This window comes from Zalophus californianus, chromosome X, assembly GCF_009762305.2.
Source record: "Zalophus californianus isolate mZalCal1 chromosome X, mZalCal1.pri.v2, whole genome shotgun sequence".
Classification (NCBI taxonomy): Eukaryota; Metazoa; Chordata; class Mammalia; order Carnivora; family Otariidae; genus Zalophus; species Zalophus californianus.
Window position 1 is genome coordinate 88,609,597 of NC_045612.1, and position 26,400 is coordinate 88,635,996.

The window sequence follows — 26,400 nt, forward strand, 5'->3', positions numbered from 1 at the left end:
CGAGACCTGCATCAGGCTCCCTGCTCCGCGGGAAGCCTGCTTCTCCCTCTCCCACTCCCCCCTGCTTGTGTTCCCTCTCTTCACTGTGTCTCTCTCTGTCCAATAAATAAATAAAATCTTGGAAAAAAAAGAATTATACAAAAAAAATAAATCTTAAAAAAATCATGGCTGAAAAATCCCCAAATTTACTGAAAAAAATTAATTTGCAAATTCAGGAAGCTCAACAAGCTCTAAGTCATTTATACTGCCACCTGTACCACTACCATCTGCAAAGAGATCCATAAACAGGTACATCACGGTAAAATTGCTGAAAGCCAGACAAAGAGAAAATCCTAAAAGTAGCAAGGGAAAAGTGACTCCTCACTTATAAGGTAACTCCAATAAGATTAACAGTTGACCTTTCATCAGAAATAGTGAAGTCAGAAGGTAGATAAGATATTCAAAGTGCTCTACAGTGATGGTTGCAAATATCAGTTAATATATTAAGAATCATGAAGTTGTACATTTTAAATGGTTGAATTGTATGGTATGTAAATTATATCTCAATAAAAGCTGTTCTTAAAAAAACTAATAGGATTAGCACAAGTATCAAAATCATTGATCAAAATTCTATTTGTCCTACTGTTAAAGTCAACTGAATGTTTTTAAAAATTGAGATATAACTGACATATAACACTAAATTAGTTTCAAGTGTACAACATAATGATTCAATGTTTGTATATATTGTAAAAGTTGAAGACTATTTTTTACAAACTTGTTTTATTTTTTTCCTAGAGGGAGGGAGGAGGGAGGGGGGCAGAGGGAGAGAGAATCTTAGGTAGGCTCCATGCCCATGCAGAGCCTGACACAGGGCTTGATCTCCCAACCCTGAGATCATGACCTGGGCTGAAATCAAGAGTTGGACGCTTAACCAACTGAGTTACCCAGGTGCCCTGAAGGCTATTTCTTTAAATAGAATGTTACCCTCCTATCATATAAATTCTGGGGGCTACGTCTGGCTCCTTAGTGCAAAACTTAAAGACATTCAAAGGCTCTTCTGAAATGCAAACAAAACCAACAGTAAAAAATATAAAAAATATTATATATAAAATATATCAAAAAGTAATGTGTAATTTAAAGTCACAATGAATACAGAAATTAAAACAAAAAGTAGTATATTTTCTAATTATTTCCTATTGAATGCACTTATTCTCTATTGAGAACTTCATTTGTCTGATATCATTGGGATGTTCCAAATACGTAAACTTTCCAGAGAAATGCTATGCCCAAACGTTTAAAATCCTGTTATCAATGGGAGCTTTTCTAAAATATAGATTTATTAGTATTTCATTGTTGCAGTAACAAGTTACCACAAACTCAGTGGCTTAAAACAACACAAATTTATTATCTTACGGTTCAGTGGGTCAGAAGTCTGATACAGGTATCACTGGGCTAAAATCAAGGTATCAGCAGGGTTGCATTCCTTTCTGGAGGCTCGAGCAAAGAATCCATTTCCTTGCCTTTTCCATCTTCTAGAAGCCACTCACATTCCTTAGATCTTGGCCATCTTCCTCAATCTTCAAAGCCAGCAACACTGCATGTCTCTGACCCTGCTTCTGTCATCACACCTCATTCTCTGACCCTCTCTTCTGCCTCCTTCTTCCACTTTTAAGGACCTTTGTGATTACTTCATGCTCACCCAGAAAATTCAGGATAGTGTCCCTATTTTAAAGTCATCTGATTAGCAACCCTAATTCTCCTTTGCCATGTAACCTAACATATTCATAGGTTCCAGGGATTAGGGCATAGATATCCTGCCAACCACAACCTAATATATTTTGCATTATTAAAAGTAAATATACTCCACAAATATGCCCAACAGATTTCTGATAAAGGTAGAAAAGTAATTCAACAGAGGAAAGGATAGCCTTTTCAATAAATGGTACTGGCACAATAGTTAAAAAAAAAAATGAACCTCATCCTAAGTCTCGTACCTTACACAAAAGTTAACTCAAAATGGATTATGGACTTAAATGTAAAACTATAAAACTTTTAGAAAAACATAGGAGAAAATCTTCAGGATCAAGGGCTAAGCAAAGGGTTCTTTGATCTGACACCAAAAGCATGATCTGTCAAAGAAAAATTGACCTCCATCAAAATGAAAAACAACAACAACAAACCAAAATCCAAATAGTTCTGCAAAAGACTGTTGAGAAGATACAAAAACAAGCTACGGAACAGGACAAAATCTTTATAAACCACACATCCGACAATGGACTTGTATCTAGAATATGTAAAGAACTCTCAAAACTCAACAGTAAGGGAACAAATGATTCTGTTAAAAATGGGTGCTGGGGTGGCTCAGTTGGTTAAGTGTTTGATTCTTGATTTCGGCTCAGGTCATGATCTCAGGGTCATGAGATTGAGCCTGAGCCCCGCACTGGGCCCCACACTCAGCAGGGAGTCTACTTGAGATTCTTTCCCTCTGCCCCTTCCCCTGCTCTCTCTCAAATAAATAAATCTTTTAAGAAAATGGTTGGAGAATATCCAAATGTCCAAAAGACTTGAACAGACATTTCATCAAAAAGCAATACGAATGGCAAATAAGCACATGAAAAGATGCTCAGTATCATTAGCCATTAGGGAAATGAAAATTAAGACCACAATCACTTAACTAAAAAATAGTTTTAATTCAAATGGTGAAGATGTGAAGAAACTATATTACCCATACATTGCTGGTGGGAATGTAAAATGGTACAGCTGTTCTAGAAAACAATTTGGCTATTTCTTTAAAAATTAAACATGCCACTACCATAGGACCCAGGAATTGCACTCCTGGGCATTTAGCCCAGAGAAATGAAAATTTATGTTCACACAAAAACCTGTACACAAATGCTTATAGCAGCTTTATTCATAATGGCTACAAACTGGAAACAACCCAGATGTCTCTCAACAGGTGAATGGTTAAACAATCTGTGGTACATCCATACCATGGAATACGACTCAGCAGTAAAAAGGAACAAAGTACTAATACATGCTATAATATGAAAAACATACATAAAACATGTAAAAAAAACTTAGCAAAATATGCTCAGCGAAAGAAGCCATAAAGACAAGATCACTTACTGTGTGATTCCGTTTATACAAAATGTCTAAAGCAGTGGTTGCCTAGGGCTGGGAGTGGGAATGCAGACTGACTACAAATGAGCACCAAGTTTTTTTTGTGAGGGGGGTGACAGAAATATTCTAAAATTGGACAGCAGTGATGGTTGCAAAACCCTGTAAATACACCAAAACTCACCGAATTGTCTACTTAAAATACATGAATTTTATAGTATATAAATTATACCTCAATAAAGCTTAAAAAGACCTTTAAAAGTTATTGTAACATTTTAGGGGCGCCTGGGTGGTTCAGTTGGTTAAGTGGCTGCCTTCAGCTCAGGTCATGATCCCAGGGTCCTAGGATCGAGTCCCTCACCGGGCTCCCTGCTCAGCAGAGAGCCTGCTTCTCCCTCTCCCCCTGGCTGCTGCTCTGCCTACTTGTGCTCTCTCTCTGTCAAATAAATAAATAATCTTTAAAAAAAAGCTATTGTAACATTTTACCAATGAGAATTTTTAGGCAGAGTCAAGAAGAGTTAGCAATAGAAAAATTCTTTGTCTATTGAACATTACCTCCAGATGGATAACTCATACTGGGATTGAAGGTAGCATATGCCATAAAAGAAATAGTTATATTCTCCAAAAACTCTCAGTGAAGAAATCCAACTGAACATAGACCCTACCCTCTCTCCTCTTCCCTGAGTTTCAGGAGACCCATGACTTCTTGGGAGACAGATATTCCTCTCATCTGAAGTTCTGGTCTTAGGAACTTTGGCTAAAACAGTATCCCCAATTTTCTTTTCATTAATTAATTAATTGATTAATTAATGTTCTTATTTATGTTTTTATGTATGTAGTATTTGTTTTATTTTAATTCCAGTTAGTTAACATACAATGCTGTATTAGTTTCAGGTGTACAATATAGTAATTTCCATTGTTTCCATTGGTTATCAAACTGTTCATGACCAAGGGAGGAGCAAATTTTTAAGAAGCTGCAAAATTTTGTGTTTTTAAAAACTATTACAGTAACAATCACTTTTTATAAAGACGGAAACAAAAAAATCTTGCATTATCAGTAAAGAGTCTAGGACAGATTAACTAACACCAGTAACACCAGTCCTGGGAAATAAGAAAGTGGGTTGTTAATGATTTTTAGAAAAGAAAACACAGCAAGCAAAATTTTGGGGTTTGGGCTGTTATAGTGCATTGAACTGTCTGTCCCATTTCTGTGATAGCACTGCTGTTTTAATCACTGTACAAAAATTACAAAGAACAGTAAATGCAGCACAATGATAGTAAATCTTTAGATCTGTCTTTATTTATTATTTCTAATTACAAAAGTCCTATAAATATCACCATCATCAACCAGCCATTTTACAGATGAGGAGACTGGGGTTCAGAAACATTTAAAGGACATGCTTGGAGCCACATGGCCACCAGAGGGCAGAGCTGGCAGGTATATCAGGAATGAGTACTCCAAGTTGACCCTGAGACCTTAGGCAGGCTGGGAGGGATGACAGCAGGAATGCTGCCCCTTCTGAGCCCAACCTCCTCAGCGTGACATTGGAGGCCCACAGTATTCTGGTTCCAATCTCTTAGGTCTCATCAGCTGCTGTTCCCTACCTCCAGCACATGCTAGGCCCAGTGAGATTCCATGAACACATCTTACTTCATACCTGATGGCCTTTGCACGGAGCTCTTCCCTCTGTCTACAGTTCCTTCTTTGTTAACCCTGACCAGCCCATTTGCCCCTAACCTGGTTCTACCTCTTTGTTGAATCCCCTCAATGAAGCTCTCCAGATAGGCCTCTCCCACAATTATTCACTCCTTTGCTTTCTGAGTCTCTGTGCATGCTTTTGCCAGTGTAAAAAGCACCTTGCTTACACTGTAAATATTCTGTACATGGTCAGCCCTGCCACTAGACCACAACCATCTTAAAAGCTGGGACTATGTCACATTCATCTTTTACTCTCAAGTCTTAGCACAGTATCCTGCACAAAGTAAACATTCGAAAGAGTAACAGACGCTATGGTGCCCCACACAGATCCCCTTTACCTAGTCAACATACCCACCTCCCAGCTACTGCCTGTTGGCTGCTAATGGTTCACAGCTGTCCCCCTCACTAAGCGCAGGAGTCCTGTCAGGGAGATTATACTCCCCCAGTCTCCCTCCTGATGGGGGCCAGCAACCAGTTCTACATCCTCCCCCAACTCTACCCAAAACATGATAAGGCTAGGCTTCCCTAAGACCACATCCTTACTTCAGCTCCTTCTTCCCCACCCTCTTGTCCTCACTCCCTTATCAGTTTCTCCTGAGAGCATTCCTTCAATAAATCATACATGTTCAAATACTGTCTCATATTCTGCTTCTAGGCACCCATACTACTCAAGACAATATGTAAATCTTCACTAAGTGGTATACTTTTTAAAAATACTTCAGAATAAAATTTTTTGTTAAGCAAAACTATAAATAAATACAATGCAATCTTGGAGTAACTTCATGATGCACCTCAATGTCTTATATGTGGATATATTATTCAGCTGTTTATTTTCTAATCCTCTATTTAGGGTAGAGACTTTATAAAGGCATTCTTTTCTTCCTTACCTCCCACACTGAGTATGCCTTTGTTTTGGCAGAAATGAAACGTGCACCAGCCCTCACCTTGCACCCTTTGGGAACAGTAATTTGATGGCAGTTTTCAGATCTTATTCCTAGTATAATCTCAACCAAAATGATTAACAGCATGCTGATTTATTTTAACGGTGACTGTAAGCCAGGCAAAATACAAATGTATAAAGTAAATGCCTTCCTTGGGTGAAACTCCCTTTTAAAGGAGCACTGTCTGGAAGTTAACCCAACTGGGATTATTTGGGACTGGAATCTAAGTCTGTGGTTTGGTGACTACTTGACTCCCCATTAATATTCCCACAGAAGAGCAGGCAGGCAAGGTAAAGTGATTAACTTAAACACAGCCCTTTCCTTCTATATGCCCAAGAGACAGACTTTTGAAATGTATGGTCAGTGCAAGGAGCTCCTTTTCACTGCCCTCTGCGGGGCCACGCAGCAGTTTAAAACATAATCTAAGGCTCTGCTTTAAACATATTCACACCTTTTGACCCAGGAATTCTACTTCCAACATTCATCTTTGAAAAATAATCCAAAACACAGAAAATAATTATGGACAAAAATGTCCATTAAAACTCCATAATAAAAATAATAACAAATCTGGCTATCAAACAAAAGAGGAATAATTAAAGCATATTATCATATTTCATTCAATCATTTAAACATGGCATATGGGGAAAACTTTATGTTAACATGTTAAGTGGAAAAAAAGTCTAAAAATTGGTTTTACAGTGAGATTACATGAAATAAAATATATAGAAAACAGATGAGGGCCATAAACCAATTTACCAACATTAGTTACATTAGTAACGTTAAAGTGATGGATTTTGGGGTGACAAAAAAAATTCTTCCCAAATTTTTCCATTGTCCACATTTTTCCAGTACACATATAGGGCATTTATAATTAGAAAAAAATACTTCTAAGATTTCAAGGTTCTGTCACTCATGCCACCCACAAATGATGCAGCTGACCTGAAACACTGAGGCTATAAAAAAAGCTGTCACTGCCATTCAACATGGACATTAACCAGAGCTGGAAAAAAAAATCCAGAAAAGCACAATACAATCAATTTGATAGAGAAGCCTCCATATTATAATGGTAGTCCAAAAAGCACAAAACTTTGCAGTTTGGGAAAGACAGATATCTAAAGCAGTGGTTCTCAACTGAAGGCAATTTTATTCTCCAAGGGACGTGTGGTGATGTCTAGAGACATTTTGGTTGTCATGACTGGGAAGGGGGCTATTACTGGTATCTATGGGGTTAGAGGCTAGAAAGGCTGCTAACCATTCTACAACCCACAGGATAGTCTCTTACAATGCACAGATGTATCTGGTCCAAATTGTCCATACTGCCAAGGTTGAGAAATCTTGCTCTAAAAGGATGAGGCAGAAACAAGACTCAAGAAGGGTGTAGAAATGATTGACTTGAGTTTATTCACCCACTCACAGAGTAAAAGTAACAAAGGGGCACTCCCTGAAACCTAAAGGCAATTTTATCAAAAAGAAAGCAGGACTTTGAGCAATGCTTAGGGAACTCAGAGAACTCATCAGCTCAAGAAGTGGAACAGAATGAAAATGTAAACAGGTTCAAGAAGGACTGAGATAAAATCAGGGTGGATAAATCCATGATGGTATTTGGAAGTAATCCTTAAGTAAAGAAACATCTGAAAAGTCCAGCTCCCTTAGGCTTTCAGGAAAATATTCTCCAGAGCCATTAACAGAGACAGACGTTTGAGTTAGGTCACTGGTCAGCCCAAAGCAGAACTCTTCTTATATCCTTAAGGGTCAAGTCCTGCCCATGTGGGCAAAGAACCTCCTCAACTATTCCTTCAACAGAAATCATGAATGCTATAAATATGTTTCTTGAGCTGATCAGCTCTGCTTTGGGGAAAACAATACTAATCTCCACGTTGAAGCTATTTGAGTCTACTGCCTATGGTTTAATTCGGAATTCACCCCTTTCTACACAACAATTCAATCCATCACACTACTTCAAGGCAATGTTGTGGAAACAAAACTTCCCTTCAAGCCTGTTCACCTCGCATATCTTTCTTCTCTAGCACATTTCAGTAGTCCAGTGACTAAAGCCATAAATATCTATCTAGAGACTGAGTAAACAAAAAATAAGAAAAAGAACATAGCCTACATATTTTACTGCTTCTCCTCATCCCCAACAAATCTTTGTCTTTAAAAAAGAGATACCAGAGGCGCCTGGGTGGCTCAGTTAAGTGTCTGCCTTCGGTTCACATCATGGTCCCAGGGTCCTGGGATCGGTATCAGGATCGAGCCCACGTCCCGCTCCCTGCTCAGCAGGAAGCCTGCTTCTCCCTCTCCCACTCCCCCCTGCCTGTGTTCCCGCTCTTGCTGTCTCTGTCAAATAAATAAATAAAAATCTCAAAAAAAAAAAAAGATACCAGAAGATGGAGTAGATGAACTTTTTCTGTCCTTTCTAAAAGACGACCACATGCATCTCGGTTATTGTGTGTATACGTATGTGTCATTTTATTCTATTTTATTTTAAGATTTTATTTATTTATTTGCCAGAGAGAGAGAGAGAGAGCACAAGCAGGGGGAGCAGCAGGCAGAGGGAGAAGCAGGCCTCCTGCTGAGCAGGGAGCCTGATGTGGGACTCGAACCCAGGACCCTGGGATCATGACCCGAGCTGAAGGCAGACGCTTAACCGACTGAGCCACCCAGGCGTCCCCGTATGTGTCATTTTAAAAGCTTGTTTTTAAAAAGAAAGACACGTCATGTGACTCCTGAGTTCCCTGTGACCGGATGAGGAATCTGGAGGTCAACTCTTCTCCAAAGCCCTTAAAATGCATTAAAGAAAAAAGAAGAAAATACAAATTTACCTGGGTAGATTCCTGCCACTCAGAAAAGTATTTCCATGTCAACCACAGTTATCTCTATTGCCAGGAAGAAGGCTTACCTTCTTTAATATATAGACTTGTTAACAAATTATTTAGGCATATCAAACCTCCTGAGTAGGAATCATTTTGCATAGAAAGGCTAGGCTAGGAAGGGAGTTTAAATCAGGGTTCAGTAACTTTTTCTGGAAAGGACCAGCTAGCAAATATTTTTGGCTTTATGGACCATATGGTCTCTGCTGCAACTACTCAAATCTGCTATTGTAGCATGAAAGCAGTCACAGACAGTACATAAACAAATGAGCATGGCTCTGCTCCAATAAAACTTTATTATACTGAAATTTGAATTTTCTATAATTTTCACATGAAATATTATTCTTCATTTTTTAAGCATTTAAAAATGTAAAAACCATTCCTAGCTCGCAGGCCACACAGAAACAGGTGGCAGGCTAGATCTGACTCACAGGCCATAGCTTGTCAACCTCTGGTCTAAACTACAAGAAATATTTATTATTTATAATATTTATAAATACAATATAAAACAAATATGTACTATTTGTAAATAAATACATGCTTATTTATTTATTATTATTATTTTTAAGTAGGCTCCATGCCCAGCATGGAGCCCAATGTGGGGCTTGAACTCACGACCCTCAGATCAAGACCTGAGCTGAGATCAAGAGTTGGATGCTCACCGACTGAGCCACCCAGGTGCCCCAAGAAACCTTTATTTTAATGAAAGAAAGAATATTGAAAATTGGAAGCCTACAATTGAATTACCATTCTCCTAACATCACCGCCTCCTTTCTAATCTCTCAGCCCACTGTTTGGCTGATCCAGACCTCACTGGAAGGTTTCAGCCTGGGTGGTCTATTCTGTGATATTATCTTGACAGATTTTAATGGTCATAGGCCTTTCTAAATTAAAATGTTTTATGCCTTTTAGGGGAAAAAAGCCCCAGTTCCAGTAAGTTTTTAAAAATTAGCAGTACATGTACTTTTTAAATTTAAGTACATATATTCAACAATTTCAACCACCCAAATAAGCAGGCTTGGCATTTTAAGAATAAAAAGCGATATATGTACAAGACATGAATCCTTTTAAGATAAAATACCATTTGCAAATAAGACTTAAGAATAAAGTAAATCAATAAGAATAGCTTTTACTATGAAATACACAATTCTCCAGATAGAAACACAAACAATTTTTAAAAATAGCAGTTTCCAATATGTCCCATCTGCTGCTGTGACTTGCTTCCACACTGAGATTTTTGCTACATGTACCCCCAGTACGTTTATAACATCTACCTGATTTTTTTTTAAAGATTTTATTTATTTATTTGAGAGAGAGAATGAGAGACAGAGAGCATGAGAGGGAGGAGGGTGAGAGGGAGAAGCAGACTCCCCGCTGAACAGGGAGCCCGATGCGGGACTCGATCCCAGGACTCCAGGATCATGACCCGAGCTGAAGGCAGTCGCTTAACCAACTGAACCACCCAGGCGCCCACATCTACCCGATTTAAAGTGATTGTCAGAGTTTATTAGGAGGAAAAATAACCTTTATCCCAGGTTTTCGTAACAATAAAAGGCATGTAAGCCTTACATATAAGGTAAAACAAAACAAAACAAAACAAAACAAAACAAAACCAATCCCAAACTTACTGAGCAAGTTCAAATCCACTGCACACCAACTGTTAATACTGTGCTACTAGAGGGCCGGCACTGTACGGGCCGCCAGAACTGAGAAACCAAGTCCTTTGGCTCCCTCAGGACCAGGGTCACAGGACCAGGTGCACTAGACACACTGTCACCATGGCTTGGGTGATCACAGCCTAAAACTGGTAACCAATGATGTGTGACAAACCAATCAAGAGAGGGGTTTCAGTGTTAATCCCAAAATCAATCAAGTTGGTTGGGGGTGAAGTGGAGGGGGACTGAGGTTAAACCCTCACCTCCAGTTACAACAATGCTTATGGCAAAGGAGCAACCAGACATGCAAATTGACATATAAGGGAAAGAGTCAGTACTGACTTTGAGGGCAACAAAAAGTGAGGGAAAATGACATGGCTACAAATCTGCCTCAGAAAAAAGGAACTGGGCCACAGATGCCAACACAAGTTAAGTCCCAAGAAAAACCTATCTAGCCTCCCCAGCAGAGGTTCTCCATCCCCATTTCCCACTGGAATCATCTGGGGAGCTTATAAAAACCCCAATGCCCAAACTGCACCCATTACCAATTAAGTCAGAATCTCTCTTCAAAGAACCAGTTTTTGGATTCACTATTTCTCTCTACTGTTTTTGTTTTCAATTACATGAACTTCTCTTTTCTTTATTGTTTCCTTTCTCCAGTTCTGAGTTTATTTTGCTCTCCCCCCTACCCCATTATCTTGAGGTTGAAGCTTAGATTATTCATTTGAGATCTTTCACCCATTCCTCATATAAATAAGCATTTAGTGTCATAGATTTCCCACTCAGCACTGATTTAGCTACATACTACAAATTTTTAATTTTCATTCAGGGCAATGTATCTTTTTTTTTTTTAATTTCCCTAGAGACTCACTCCTTTACCCATAGATTAATGAGAAGTGTGTTATTTAGTTTCCAAGTGTTTGGAAACTTTGGGGTAGTTTTCCTGTTTGTGATTTCTAGTTTGATTGCATTATGGTCAGTGAATATACTCTGCATGATTTCAATTCTTTTATATTTGTTGAGGTTTGTTTTATGGATTGGGATGTAGTCTATTTTGGTGAATGTTAGTTACATGTGTACTTGGAAAGTAAGTATATTATGCTGTTGTGGAGCATTCTATGTCAATTAGATCTGGTTGACTGGTAGTGTATTTTCTTCTATAACCTTGCTGATTTTCTTCTGTCTGGCAGTTCTATCGGTTACTGAAAGGGGCACTGAAGTTCCCAACTCTAATTATGAATTTGTCTATTTCTCAATTCAGTTATGTTGAGTTTTGCCTCATGTACTTTGAAGCTCTATTATTTGGTTGATAGACATTTAAGACTCCTGTGTCTTAGTGTCTTATGGATGGATTCACCCTTTGAATCATTATGTAGCGCTCCTCTCGTCCCTGGTAATTTTCTTTGCTCTGATGTCTAATTTATTCGATATTAGTATAGCCACTCCAGCTTTCTTTTGATTGGTGTTTGCATGGTATACCTTTTTGCATCCATTTACTTGTAAACTACCTGTATTATTGTATTTAAATGGATTAGAGTAAAATGTGTCTATTCCATCTTGTCTGGAACAGCAAGGTTGCTCACTCTACTATTTTTGCAACTCCTCTCTAAATTTAGACATATTATCTCAAAATCTCTTATTTCAAAAAATTATCTCAAAATAAAAAATTAACTATTAAAAAAGGAAATACATGATAAAAGGGTATCTTATTCCTGTTCCTACCATATCTGGAGAATATTAAATTAAGAAGGAAAAGAATCAACTTGAGGACTTGTGAGATTTTCCCTCACTGCACTCTCCCAGAAGAAGGAAAGAAACAGGCTAAGAAACAGGTAAATCATACAGGCCTAAGGGTCACCGGAGAGTGACTCCCTATCTGTGGGCCAGTTGGTAACAAGAATGTAACTATTTTTCCTTAAAACATAAATATTCACCATACCTGGTGTTCCTGGTTTTTCTTTGGGGGTAGGAACTCTTCTTCCAGTACTTGCATTTTCTAGTTTCCCTGTCTGGATTTTAGTTATTTTACTACTTACTGGCATTTTCAAAAGGTTAACGGAGAATTTAAAATGTATAACTTGAGAAGGAATAAAATTCTAATTAATTAGTTCTACCACTTGTTAGTTCTGTAAAAGGAACGATGAGTGAGAAAGCTGGAAAGTACTGACTAAAATGTGGCTTTCTGAGAATTAGTTGTGTTCAGTCATTTATGCCGTTCATGCTTCAGTGACCCAGGAAGCCAGATTTGGATACAGGTAAGTAGTCATTTGAGACAAAACTGCAAAAGGTTACCCCTGAACTGTTTTAAATGCTAACCAAAGGGATCACTAAACAATCTAAGATAAGGACTAGAGAGCATAGATAGAAACTAATTATCTCCTCTTGGCCCTAGGAAACCAAACTTCATGTAAACTAAGAGCATTCATATAGGAATATGAATCACAGAGAAAAGGAAACAGGTTTTTCTTCTCTATCCATGTCTCCTATCATCTCAGTGCTATTTTGATCATTCCAAGTAACAGTGTTTTAAAAAAAATGGACAGATAAAAAATTAAACTCTCAAAAATTTGAAATAAAACTCATTGTTGCTGTGTGTGGAAAGTGACTACCCTTATCAAAAATACCTATTATGTCCAGACCATGGTTGATTGTCATAGTGATGAACTTTCCTGGACACTAAGCCTCAATATTTTGTTATCTGAGAACCTGCAGTTTAATTTCATCCTTCAAGATCAAAGGCACATAAATTAACTTGGCACATTGATCTGACGAATCTATGGAAAGCTGCCAGGCAAGACAAGTCCACAGATTAACTCATTAGTTTATAATGCTTAAAACAACTTTGGGCAAACTGTTGAGAATTGAACAGAGGCTAAAAAACCCAAAGTCATTCACCAATATATCTTTCTATACAGTTCACTGAAAAACATCTAACCCCTACTTGACCACTCAGAGCACACTATTTAACAAGATAATCCATTCCAATTTTCAGACAGCTCTAAATGAAGAAATAACTTCCTATGATCAGAAAAAAATCTGCCTTTTAACTTCCTAATTCTGCCTTTATACTAGATTTATACCTGTTAACAGGTTCAGATATCTCCCTGCCTTTACCCCCAAACTCTCTCTTGACCCTACACAATTTTTCTCTATTTAATACGTAATTTCTTTCTTTCCCTTCTCTTGCAAACTCCCCCAAAAGTAGTCTATGGTTTCTCTTCTCCTCACTTTTAGTCACTCCTCAACAAGTTTCTATCATACCAGAATTCTTGAAAAAATCACCAGTTTGGGCATATTTCCCAAACCTCATCTCTAAGTACCTGTATGCTACATTTGACATGCTGATCTCTCCCTCCCTCCTTCCCACCACTGCTCTTAAAACAACTGCCTTGGTTTCCAAAGGCTTTTTCTGGGTTCCCTGTGTTGCTCCCTAATATCTTTTTCTTCCTATAACCATCTCGTAAGTGCTGGTGTTTCCCCAAAGTGTCCTACACTACACACATGCTTATGGCTCAAAGGAAGGAAACAAAGGAAAGAAAGGAGGGGAAGAGGGAGAAGAAAAAAAAGAACAAATCCAAAACCCCCTGCCACCATACATATCAACCTGGAAGGTGATTAACACCAAGGCCACTGGTTCTTCCTCCCTTCTGGTGGTCTCCATTGGCACCCTCCTTTATGCTGTCACAAAATCTAGAAAAATCTCCAAATTCTTTCTCTTCTCTCACCCTGGATCAGTCATCAAATCCTGCCAAGTTAACCTATGAAATAATCTTCTATATCAATATTCTCATTTTAACCTTCATTTTCCTAGTTTGGGACCTAACTATCTCCTAAAACCAAGACTGTGATAGCAGCTTCCTAACTGGTCTTAGGACTCCTGATCTTGTTGCCCTTAAATTTACCTTCCACCCAACTGCCAGAGACTTATCTGAAACACAAGTTGGACTATGGTCCCTTCACTGCTGAGAGACTTCAATGGCTTCCCTTTGTCCTTAGACCTTTTCTTAAGGTCCTCATGAAAGCCAACAAGGTCCTCCACAATCAAGCTGCATCTCATTCTGCAGCTTTCTCTCTCACCACACTGCCCCGCTTTTATGCTCTAGCAACACTGAACCTCTGTAGTTCCCATCCCCATGCTGCTTCTCACCCATATGCTTTATATAATCATACCATCCCTTCTGCCTGGAAGGTCCTCTTCTCACTTCCTCACTTAGAAACATATAAACTTATCCTTATAAGGCTTATTAGAAAACATGTCACCTCTTCTAAAAGGCTTCCTTTGTCTGACTCACCCATACCTTGACAATCTCAACAGCAATATGCCCTAGGAATGGCCTGGGTATAGCACCATCACTAACTTAAACTGTTCTGTAACCAACTATATATATATATGTATATATAATTTTTAGTATATATATAATTTATATATATTATATTTAAATATATATTTATATATTTTTTATATTTAAATATATATATAATTATATATATATATATATAATTTTTAAAAAAAATCTCCAACTAGAATATGAGCTCCTACCAGGCATGGGCTAGATTTTTTGAAAAATTTCTAATGGATGTTATTCTTCCTTTATCTCTTTGAAAATACTAAACTTTAAAGTCATTCTAAAGTGATTCTCATTGGGAGTGGGAGTAAAATGACTCTCATTTGCTGGTTGCTAATTTGGACAACTGTCCTTACTTTGCAATTTTAGTTTGCAGGCTAACCTTGGAGAAAGTTCATTTCCCTCATTCATTCACCCTCTCCATTGAGAGGTGCTCCCTCCCAGGATTCTCAGTCCCATCCTACCAAGAGGGAGAAAGGTACACATTTAGACAGTAAGCCAATAATACATTTGTCTCTGGCCCTGCGTCTCTCTCCACTCTCTTGTCTGCCACTCTGAATAGAAGTAACATCTTTTTCTCTCTGTTCATGGGCAATCCTTGACTTCACAGTCAGGGATCATTTCCTTCCTTCACTGAATGTTTTGATCCCCATATCTACAGAAATACAATCCCCAGACATCTCTACCTTTTTTGGGATCTAGAGTCCAGCACATCAGTAACTAGAGGCCCATGACTAACAGTCTCCACCGATTGTCCATAAATAAAGTTTTATTGGAATACAGTCATACCCATTCATTTATGCTATTCTAGTTATCAATTGCTGTGTAACAAACCACTGTACAACAGAGTGGCATAAAGCAACCACCATTTTATCACCTCATGAATTCTGTGGGTCCGGAGTTGAGATAAGGCATGGCAGGAATGTCTTTTTTCTACTCTAAGTTGTCTGGAGTCTCAGCTGGGAAGACAAACAGCTGGAATCATCTGGAGGCTTCTTCACTTATCTGGCACCTTTAACAGGAATGATTTGGCTTAGCAGACACCATCTCCAGCATGCCCATATAAGACCTCTCCAGCAGACGTGGCTTCAGGGTAGTCAGACTACTTACATGGCAGCTCAGGGGTCCCAGCATGAATATTCTAGTGAGCAAGGCAGAAGTTGCATTGCCTTTTATGACTTAGCCTCAGAAGTCATATACTCTACTGTATTGGTTGAAGCAGTCACAAGTCAACCCAGATCTAACTGGAAGGACACACAGGCCCTGTCTCCTGATGAGAGTAGTGTCAAAAAAATCTGCAGCTATGTTTTAAACCTGCATTTATGGTCTTCACATCATTTAGTACAAAGGATCCAGAATTAATGACTCTGACTTAAAATGTGAGGCACATTCAGGTATCAGAGCATCCAAGTTTCAAAAAAAAAATCAGCTTCACAAAAGGACTGTCATCAAGGCCCTGACTTGAGAGCAATTTTAATACTTTCCTATTTGTTTCTGAGCAGCCTTTAAGTCTGAACGTACAGAACACATGAGTTTTTAAATGTTACAGAAGTAACTGAAGTCTTTAAGAAGAGTAATCTGTATTTGTGTGATAAATAGCAAAAATGGCCCCAATTCTCTACCCTTTTCTTTATTTATGCCCTCTCAAGGTGACTTCGAAGCTTCTTCTCACTCCTTGAATCTAGACTGGCTTTGTGACTTGCTTAGGACAACAGAATACAGCAGAGGTGAAGGTGTGCCGACTCTGAGCCTTGGCCTCAAGAGGCCTTGCTGCTTCTACTCACTTTTAGAAATCTGCCCAGCTACCACGAAGACAAGCCAGGGCTAGCCTGCTGCAGGAGAAGAGATGTAAAGCCCAGGGCTCCTACCCACTACCATTGCCCCAGCTGACCAGCCAACCTCAAAAGCAGAAGCTCCCTGCTGACCTGTAGTTGACAAAGGCATAAGGGAGACCAGCTAAGAACAGCAAAACCATTCAGCTGAACCCAGCCCAAATAGCCAACTCTTGGAAAAATGAACTAAATATTACTGTTTTGAGCCACTAACTTTTGAAGTTAGATATACAGCAATAGTTAACTGACAGAATTTAGAAGGCAGTTTTTAATGATAAACTGTACAGTGGAAATTTCATCACACACTTCAGACCTACTATACTGAATCACTTCAGATGCTGAATGATTCTCCAGAGCAGGAACTAGTGCTGGCCTCTACTGAGAAGGGCACTCAAGCTAATGCCACAATCACAGAGGGGTCAAATAGCTGACCCAAAAGAAGAAATGTGTAATAGCAGCCATACAAATAACAAACAACACTCCATCTGCAAGACTCTCATCTTACCTGATGCCAAGACGGCCATAAAGTACCTCCTCAGGCTAGAGGTAAGTGGCACCTGCAATCAGCAGTAAATCAGTTAACTAGAATGGCAGAGTAAAACATCCCACAGCACTAATGAGATAACTTATTGCTATTAGAATGCCCGTTCTTTTAGCTATAATCCCCATCCTCTTTTTTAAAAATATTTATTTATTTATTTTTGAGAGACAGAGAAAGCACAAGCACGGGGAGGGGCAGAGGGAGAGGGAGACAAGCAGACTCCCTGCTGACCAGGACCCTGAGATCATGACCTGGGCCAAAATCAAGAGCTGGACACTTAACCGACTGAGCCACTCAGGTGCCCCCTTATTTGCCCCAGTGTTACCCTTTGGTGCACTTTAGTAAAGGAAGGGCAGATACCAATTCAAAAAAATTAATTACAGGGGCACCTGGGTGGCTCAGTCGGTTAGGCAGCTGCCTTCGGCTCAGGTCATGATCCCAGGGTCCTGGGATCGAGCCCTCATCGGGCTCCCTGCTCAGCGGGGAGCCTGCTTCTCCCTCTCCCACTCCCCCTGCTTGTGTTCCCTCTCTCACTGTCTCTCTGTCAAATAAATAAAAAATATTAATTACACACATGTAACCACACACACACACACACCCTAGAATTCACACATCCAATTATAGGCTGACTTCCAGGCTGACTTCCAAAAGACCCTCTGAGACAGCAAATGTTTGTTCCAACAGTGCAATTTCTCAAAATACTTAGGACATTTTTTGCTTGGATTTGTTTTCTGTTCCTTTGGCATCATATTCCTTTGAATAAGGTCAATGGAAGCAAAATTTTTCCTTTGAGAATGAATTTAATTTTTGGAAACAATCAAATGTCATTCAAAGTCCATTCAAGTGAATATGCAATTGAGGTGTGTAAAACCAGCTTTAGTCAGTCACAAGCTGGGAAAAGAAATTGCAAGGCTGATTTATAATTCCAATTCTACAGTTATTAGCTGGCAGGTTAAAACTCGAAAAGCACAAAACCTTTAATGGCTCTCTACTGCTCACAGCGCAGATTTCAAACTCCTAGGCCTAGTATTCAAGGCACTCCACAGTGTAGCCACAGATCACCTTTGCAGTCTTATTTTCCTTGCACAGTCTCTTCTCTAGGGAAGCTAAGTCCCTCACTGCTCCCCACTCACTATGTCCTGGTGCTTTCTTGCATCCATGCATCTGTTCATACTCCTCCCCTGGACTGCCCTCTATGTCGATGTCATCTGTCTATACCCAGTACACTGCCCACCACCGTGTGTGACTCAAATAAATATTTATTGAATGAATCAATTCCTTGGGTGGCTTATGAAATGGCTCTGAAGGTAATTCCAAAAAGGAGAGCTCCAGAAACATTTTGAGCAAGGGAGTAAGTAGCTAGCCTTCAACATGCATTTTGAGGATAAAGTCAGGAAACACTGGAATAGCAACTGATTTGTAGTCATGCTTACTGACTGCCTAAGAAGGCCTAGTCAATCAGGTACTGAGCCAGAAACGAACTAAAAATTCCAGGCTACTCTAGTCTACCTAGACCATGTATCACTGTCGTTGTATTTAAGACAGCAGGCCTTGGGAGTTCTGGACTTCTCTGGGTTTCTCTCTCAAAATATACAAGTTAAAAACAAACACTACTTCTAGATACATACCTAGAAGTGACATTGCTGGATCATTTAGTAGTTCTATTTTTAATTTTTTTATGATTTCCATACTGTTTTCCATAGTGGCTGTAACATTTTACATTCCTACCAACAGTGTACAAGGGTTCTAATTTCTCCACATCCTCACCAACACTTATCTTTTATTTTTTATTTTTTAATTTTTTAGTTATGTTAATCACCATATATTACATCATTAGTTTTTGATGTAGTGTTCCATGATTCATTGTTTGTGCATAACACCCAGTGCTCCACGCAGAACGTGCCCTCTTTAATACCCATCACCAGGCTAACCCATCCCCCTACCCTCCTCCCCTCTAGAACCCTCAGTTTGTTTTTCAGAGTCCATTGTCTCTCATGGTTCGTCTCCCCGTCCGACTTACTCCCCTTCATTCTTCCCCTCCTGCTATCTTCTTCTTTTTCTTTTTTCTTAACATATGTTGCATTATTTGTTTCAGAAGTACAGATCTGTGATTCAACAGTCTTGCACAATTCACAGCGCTCACCATAGCACATACCCTACCCAATGTCTCTCACCCAGCCACCCCATCCCTCCCAGCCCCCACCACTCCAGCAACACTCAGTTTGTTTCCTGAGATTAAGAATTCCTCATATCAGTGAGGTCACAGGATACATGTCTTTCTCTGATTGACTTATTTCACTCAGCATAACACCCTCCAGTTCCATCCACGTCGTTGCAACTGGCAAGATCTCATTCCTTTTGATGGCTGCATAATATTCCATTGCAACACTTATCTTTTAAAAATATATATAACAGCCATCCTAACAGGTGTGAGGTGATAGCCCATTATGGTCCTGATTTTCATTTCCCTGTTGATTAGTGATGTTGAGCACCTTTTCATATACCTGCTGGCCATAAATACCCAAAAGAACTGAAGTCAGGATCTTGAAGAGATATCTGTTCACCCATGCAGCATTATGTATAAGAGTCAAGATACGGAAACAACCCAAAAGTCCACTGACAGATGAATGGATACAGAAAATGTGGCATATACATACAATGGAATTTTTTTTAAAGATTTTATTTATTTTTCAACAGAGAGAGAGAGAGAGAGACAGTGAGAGAGGGAACACAAGCAGGGGGAGTGGGAGAGGGAGAAGCAGGCTTCCCGCTGAGCAGGGAGCCTGATGAGGGACTCGATCCAGGATCCTGGGATCATGACCTGAGCTGAAGGCAGACGCTTAACGACGGAGCTACCCAGGCGCCCCAATACAATGGAATATTATTCAACCTTTAAAAAGAAGGGAATCCTACCATTTGCAACAACAAGGATGACCCTGGAGGACATTATGCTAAGTGAAATAAGCCAGTCACAGAAGGAAATACTGCATGACTGCACTTATATGGGGCTATCTACAGTAGTCAAACTCATAGAAACAGAGAGTAGAATGGTGGTTGTCAGGGGTTGAGAGGAAGGGGAAATGGGGAACTGTTCAATGAGTATAAAGTTTGTTATATAAGATGAATAAATTCTAGGGATCTGCTGTACAACAGAGTGCCTATTAATACTATATTGTACACTTAAGAAGTTAAGAGGGTAGATCTCATGTTAAGTGTTGTAACACAAAAGAAGAGAACAAGGAAACTTTTGGAGGTGATGGATATGTCTATTACCTTGATTGTGGTGATGGTTTCACAGGTATATGTATATATCCAAACTCATCAAGTTGTATACACCGAATAGATGCAGTTTTTGTGTATCAATTATACCTTAGAATTGCTAAAAAAAAAAACCCACTAGTCTGATAGGTGATGGATATGTCACAAGTTATTATAAATAATAAAGACTAAGAATTTATGAGGTTCTTGCCCCTCTGATGAAGTTAAGACTGATACAATAATAAACTGGGGATATTTTCAAAGCATTTGTGTGGTGAAATTAGTTTATATTTGGTTGAACTGCATGAAATTGCCATTGTTGTAGGCCAAAATGTTTTGAGTATTAGCAATTTCATATCATTCAACCTAATACTCCAGAATCCTGCTCATGAACAGAAATAAGTAAAAAAAGAAAAGACACCTTCCTTTGGCTTCAAAGCCCTCACACACTCTGGAGAATCTCAATTCTTACAAACTTTTGAGGACTTACAATAAACAAAGAAAAGAAATACACAAAGCCTTGCTTAAACATATACATAATTTCTTAGTTCAAAACACCTAGTTTCCTTTAGGAGTTGTATTCCACTTACCAGACTCAAGGTAATTAGCCTATGAGTCCCCAGTGGGGTATTAGGTCTCTCCAGCTACATCTCAAATTTCTAGGTCAGATCTGAGCACCCTCTTCCCATGTTCCATTTGCACACTGCAAATAGGCCATCACACCCAGGATTCCTGAATGTCATTTAATGCAAGGGAAGGCTGTTGATGAAAAGGCGTCTAATCACTATTATCACACGTGGGTTGGGGGAGGGGGCTTGATTTTATCCTCGTTTCTTCTGCTTTTCCTGCCCCAGAGTTGCAGCCAGCTGGCTGGACACCCTGGGTTTCTTTCTGGTCAGAGCAGGAGAAGCCTCATAAGCAGGATTCCTAACCCTGCATGTGTGGCTGGAGTGGTGAGGCAATTACCCTCCATCTTCCTGGGCAGCCGCAACAGGACCCTGCGAGGAGGCGCAGGTGCTGCGACTAACTGGCACACTCCCAGGCTACAGTCAACACCACGTGCTCAGAACAGAGGCTCAATTTTAATCCTTCTGAGACACCATTTCAGGAATCAGCCAATACACAGACATGTAATCAATGTAATGCTTTTGTGTGCTTGTGTGGGTCTTGGGCTGGTGAATTTTCCACGTTAAAATTTTTAGAATTTTCTGCATAGAAATTTTTAGAATTACCCAAGACAAGTATAAATGCAATCTTCTTTTAATGGTAAATGTTATTTCATGAGAAACACTGAATACATAATTTCAGCTCCAATGGTCAGAAGATCCTGTGCTTTCAAGTTTACTGTTAGAAATGCAAAACAGGGACAGCAAAACTCCATCATCCCACCTCTGTTCCCTCAGTACAGGATGTTTTCCTCTTTCAAAGGTCTTTTTTTTTTTTTTATAAGATCTTTCATCCAGTGTGTTTTAAATAACTGATTTTCTCTATTTCCCCAAGCAGATTATTGCGTGGTCTAATTAAGTCGGCCCTCAGGAAACATCATCCCTGACATGCAAAGAGAGACAAAACAATGGTGGCAGATTGTGGAAACAGGAATATTTCATTTCCACCAACTGAAAAACTATAAAAATCAAAAGTGCCAAAATTGCGCCTAAGCTATTTATATGCAGTGTTGGAAATATCAGTAATTCACAGGAGACTGGTCAAAGGTTCTTAGTTTATTTACTGTTTTTCCCAGGTTCTGAATTCAGAGCCCCACATTCCTACTTTGACAGTTGACAGCATTACAACCAGGTTCAGAAGGTTCTGTTGCAGACAGTGTAAATGATGCCCATTTTTGCATGGACCTTTCTCAGAAGTAAAGCTGAGAGGCAACTGAGTCTCAGATGTTCACTCTTCTAGGACTCATCAAATAATTCCATAAAGATTTGAGGAAAGACCTTGGGCTGGAATGCGGGAAACCTGGGTGTTAGCTCAAATTTCCAGTTCATTACCACACTATTTTTATTATAGAGGCTTTGTAGTAAATTTTAATCTGGTAGAACAAACTCTCCTCACAAAATTTCCTGATGATTCTTGGGCATTTATTCTTTCCAAAATGCAAATCTGACTGTGACAGTCCTTAGTGTAAAACCTTTCCATTGCTCGCCAGTGCTCACAGATTTCTTTGCAGGCCCCTCTAGGGCTCTGATTTTGTAAGTGGAGAGTACAAGTTTAGGGCCAAAGCTGACTGCTCAAAAGGAGAGGCGAGTCAGTGATACCACCAGAGAGCCCCTTTCTTTGCCCTGGTTCTTCACCAAGCTCACTCTCTCCTTTTAATAAGTATTGAACAAATATTTAACAATGGTTTGCAAGGGTGCTATGTCGGGGTCCCTAAGACTACCTCCAACTTCAGTGATTCACTATGAGGACCCACAGAACTCAGCATATAATCATACTCTTGGCTATAATTTACCACAGTGAAAGGATACAAAGCAAAATCAGCAAAGGGAAAATGCACACTAGATGAAATACAGGGGAGATCAGGCACAAGCGTCCCAGAGTCCTCTCCCAGTGGAGTTACACAAGGATGCACTTAATCTCCCTAGCAACGAGTTGTGACAACACATGTGAAACGCTGTCTACTAGGGAAGCTCATTAGGGACTCAGTACCCAGGTTTTGATTGGAGGCTGGTTACACAGGCACCCTCTGACTGGCAAATACCCAAATTTCAGACTCCCAAGAAGGAAAGCAGGTGTTCTGCAGAAACTACATTGTTTGTACAAACAGTTCAGGCACAATGAGCCACCTTTATCAATCAGTTCTGGGAATGGTGGGAACCCTCCTGAAAATCAAGTTCGCAGATGCCCACCAAGGGACAACCCTGTAAGCAGGCCTTTCGAAGTCAGGTCTGCTATGAGAATTTTTTTGCACAGATGCCAATCATTAGCCTGGGCAGGCACCAACAAATCCTGTCCAGACGTGGATGGGGGAAACAAAATCATGAGAGTTCTCTGAGCAAGATACTAAGTGGAACAGGAATTTTCTCCGGAGAAACACCGACCTTCTCCCAGTGGCAAAAAGGAAGGGGCAATGAGGACTGCTTCTTGGGAGAAGCGATGCCTGAGCCAGGTCTGGACACATGACAGATGTTGTGGCATGTCTAGATTTAAATCCCAACCAGGTGGGTGACCTTGGCTAGTTAAATTCACTAGACTAAGCTATATCTCAGGAAATGAGTGACCCGCATGGACCAGGGCTATTGATCACTTTGATTCCTGCTTAAACTTTGCATGGCTTCCAAAGCTCTTGCAAGGCATGTGGCCTTGCTAGAGGTGGTGCCAACCTGCTTCTCCAGCCCCACCTATGCCTCTCTGCCCCTTCACTCTCTGTGATCCAGCCATTCTGGCCTCATTTCAGTGCCTGGAATATGCTTCCTCCTTCTATTTCCAAGGCTCTGCACATACTGTTCACCCCCTTACCCACCCATTGTTCATCATCACCCTACCTACTTCAACATCTAATTCCTACCAATGTCAGATTTCAGTCCAAACAACACTCCTCAGGGCAGCCTTTCCTCACCTGCTCAGAGTATATCAGAACCCCTGTCATTTGCTTTCCAGCACCAGGAACTTCTCCTCTATCACTGTGAGCACATTAAAATCCATTTTTTTTTTTACACTTACACACTTCAAGAAGGCAGAGACTATGCCTGTGTTATTCACAGTGATAACCTCTGAGCCTAACATGGTACCTATCACATAGTGGGCATTCAGCAAACGTACGAAAGTATGAATGAGGGTTCACGCTCAGTCCATGTGGTCTGGGTGAGGGCAACTCTGTCCCTCCCTCCCTAACAAATACACACCTTCTGGGTCTAAGGCACAGGACCCAGGCTATATCAACATGTCATCCAAGGGTTTTGACAGTATTGGGAAAGAGGCACTGCACCTGCTGCAGACAGCCTGTCTGGGAGTGAAACTAACTCAGAGGAAAGCAAAGCTGAGAGGAGGAGATTCAGGGCTGCGACGAGCATACAGCCATACCTACAAGCGGCAGTCCATATGCTATTCATTTACCAGTAAACTTTCTTTTTGTTTCTTGTTGAGTTGGGATTCTGACACATGGAACTAAGAATCCTAATACAAAAATAGTAACTGGAATTAGACATGTAGTTGGTCCCAAAGAACAAGAGAAAGACCATCAGCAAGCCTAACTTGTAATGACCTGAGCTAACTGGCCTGAGGAATCCTCATCGTTCCTTAAACTATGCACAGGCTTGGTTCTGGTGGTGCAAGGAGAAGACACTCTGGCTGGGGAGTAGAGCACAGGCATCCTGGCCAGTCATAATCCTAAAGACCACCCTGTTCCTCACCACAGGGCTAAAAAACGATTTGCACCTATGACAGCAGAATCACTTCCTCTCATCTATGAAAACTCACAGAATCCAGACCTCCCAACAGACTGGACAGAGACAAAAATCTCCCTTATTTTCAAAGGCGTGGAATATAATCATTACAAATAAAAAGTGTGAATCGCACTCCAAACTCAATTCTAGACCAAATTAATGAAGCATTGGTTGGATAAGAAATAGTCACTAGCAGCTAGCATGGGTTCTTCAAAATCAGGACACACTAAACTCACCCTAGACTCCTTTCTGTTCTAGTCACTTGATTCATTTATTGAGATAAATCTTTGTAAGTGCAGTATATGTGGAGGTAGCTGACAAAAACCATCAGGATTGTCCAGTTGATAAGATGAAGAATTGAAGCTGCAGACAGGTAAACCTGAAAGGTGTCTTGTGGGGGGACACAGCTACGTCCTTGGCCCTGTTCTGATCAAAACTCTGATCAGTAACATAGATGAACCTACTAGGTTACTGACCTAGGAGGGGTCTGACCTCTGATGAATGTTACCCCTCCTAAGTCAGTTATCAGAGGAAAGGGGAGAATTCAAAAGCTATTATGATAAGAAAAAAACCAGGCTGAAATTTAACTAGAATGTATGTAGAGCCACTGCAATTTTAAAAACTCTTCACATGGCCACACCTAACTTCCAAAGGGGCAGGAACTACAATCCTACCATATGCCCAGAAGGCAGACAGCCAAAAATATTATATGTTATATATAATGACTAATACAATATACAGTATGGAAAGATTAATACAAAATATATGAAAAGGTCTAAGACATTTTACTGTGTGGACAAAATACAGACACATTCATAATACCACCATTTATGTAAGTTCAAACAGAGATCCAAAACAAATCTATACGTTGTGTATACATACCTATAGATGCATGAAACGGAGGAGGGAGGAGGATGACACTGGAAGAAGTGATCAAAGGGAAATAATCATTTCTGTAAAGAAAAAATATGACAAAATCTTAATTGTTGAAATTCTGGCTGGTGGACAGTTGAGTGTTCATTATATTAATGTATGAATTTTTCCATTGTGTTAAAATCCTTGAAATAAGAAGCTGTTGAGGGGCACCCGGGTGGCTCAGCCATTAAGTGTCTGCCTTTGGCTCAGGTCATGATCCCGGGGTCCTGGGATCGAGCCCCGCATCGGGCTCCCTGCTCAGTGGGAAGTCTGCTTCTCCCTCTCCCACTCTCCCTGCTTGTGTTCCTGCTCTCACTGTGTCTTTCTTTGTCAAATAAATAAATAAAATCTTTAAAAAAAAAAAGCTGTTGAAAGAACCAGGAATTTTTTAGCCTGAGAAGACAGGGGAATGGCAAGTAGGAAAATAGATGACTTTAACTGTTTTGGACAAAGGAGATCTGCTCTGTGTGGTAATGAAGGGGAGAGCTGGGCACAATGGTGAGAGTTCCCAGAAGGCAGATCTTGGCTTGGGAATAAAGAATGACCTATCACGGAAAGATGAGTGAGTAGCTTCAAGAATGTGTGGAGGAAAAATATGTATTATTTGGGGGGAAAAAGTGATCAAGAGTCAGACAACTGCTTGTTTGATAGAATATTGTGAAGAGGATTGCTACACTGGGAAGGTATCTGGATTTGTGATATCCAAGGTCCTTCCAATTCTCAGATTCCATCAACCTTGGACCAGAACCTCTCAATTAAGAGCTCAGAGGCTCTGGGAAGTGTAGCACAATTATCCCAAGACAAGCTTTAAAAAATAATGCAACAATCTGAATTTGATAAAGCTTTTAATGGTGCT

The 26,400-nt window shown here is 39.9% G+C and overlaps 1 protein-coding gene across 7 annotated transcripts in view; it reads right to left on the bottom strand.

Moving 5' to 3' along the window:
- The window catches only part of JADE3 (jade family PHD finger 3), a 142,067-nt gene that overhangs the window by 71,847 nt on the left and 43,820 nt on the right, over positions 1 to 26,400 (bottom strand). For 5 of the 7 annotated variants that reach the window (XM_027607341.2, XM_027607344.2, XM_027607340.2 and 2 more), the window contains exon 2: positions 25,512 to 25,582. The exons of the other annotated variants lie outside the window; for them this stretch is intronic. The gene's annotated coding sequence lies outside the window, so the exon portion shown is untranslated. The remainder of the gene's footprint in view (positions 1 to 25,511; positions 25,583 to 26,400) is intronic. 7 annotated transcript variants of the gene reach the window in all.